General features: G+C 48.2%; 1 pseudogene; it reads right to left on the minus strand.

Moving 5' to 3' along the window:
• Positions 1–495: 495 nt before the first annotated feature.
• Positions 496–1,100, minus strand: part of LOC102477321 (olfactory receptor 4D5-like) — a 962-nt pseudogene continuing 357 nt past the window's right edge.

The raw sequence follows: 1,100 nt of genomic DNA on the forward strand, positions 1-1,100 counted from the left end.
GCTGAACCTAATGGTACTTTTTTTCTTTTGCTATAGGGCACATGTGCTCACTCAAAAGACAGAGAGATAGATAGCAAGAAATCACCTCCCAGGGGGATGACCATGCTATAGTCCCTTCTCCTCCATTCTCTGCTTGGGATCTGGGGTATGCATGCACACATGCCCAACATAAATATAAGCTGCCAGGTCCAGGACTCGAACCACAGGAGACTATGTGAGAGTCCAGCGATGTAACCATTACACCGACTGCTGACCCCCTGAACCTAATAGTATTTTTGAAAAGCACTTAACACTTTCTCTAGGAGACACCTGGAACCAGTTCTAGGACACTCATCCCATGTCCTGGCTTGGCTCAAAGTTCTGGTCACCAGACCCTGATGGAAACCAAGAACAATGGAGAAGAGTAACAAGGAGTTGTCTACTTTGTGAGTTTTTTCCAGCAAGTGGGTACCCTGAAGCACTTGTCAGATTCTCTCCTATCTGGGGGTCAATGCTTCAGGAACCAATAAGGTCTTTTTGCTTCCTCCACAGCTTCTTCATGGCTGTGATCACTTCCTTGTTTCTCAGGGTATAGATGGCAGGTTTCAGCATGGGCATGACCATTGTATATAGGACAGAGACAGCCTTGTCCGTGGGGAAGGTCCAAAAAGGCCTTGCGTAGATGTAAACATAAGGTACAAAGATTAAGGTCACCACAGCAATGTGAGAGGCACAGGCAGACAGGGCCTTGCTGTGGTCCTCCTGCAAGTGGCTTCTGAGCATAACTAGCAGGGCTATGTAGGATCCCAGAAGTACCAGAAAACACAATAGGACCATGAGGCCATTGTTAGACACCAGTAGGAGCTGAAGGATGAAGATATCTGTGCAGGCCTACTTGATCAGCTGAGGCACATCACAGTAGAAGTTGTCCAGCATGTCAGGCCCACAGAACAGCAACTGGAGAGTCAAGTCAACTTGCACAATGGAGTGAATGAAGCCCGCCCCCAAGAGGCTGCCATGAGGAGCCCACAGGCTGTCTGATTCATAATAAGCATGTACTGGAGGGGCTGGGAAATGGCAACGTAGCGGTCATATGCTATGACCATCAGCAGAAAGATCCT

Source organism: Tupaia chinensis, unplaced genomic scaffold (assembly GCF_000334495.1).
Source record: "Tupaia chinensis unplaced genomic scaffold, TupChi_1.0 Scaffold147980_1, whole genome shotgun sequence".
NCBI classification, from domain to species: Eukaryota; Metazoa; Chordata; class Mammalia; order Scandentia; family Tupaiidae; genus Tupaia; species Tupaia belangeri.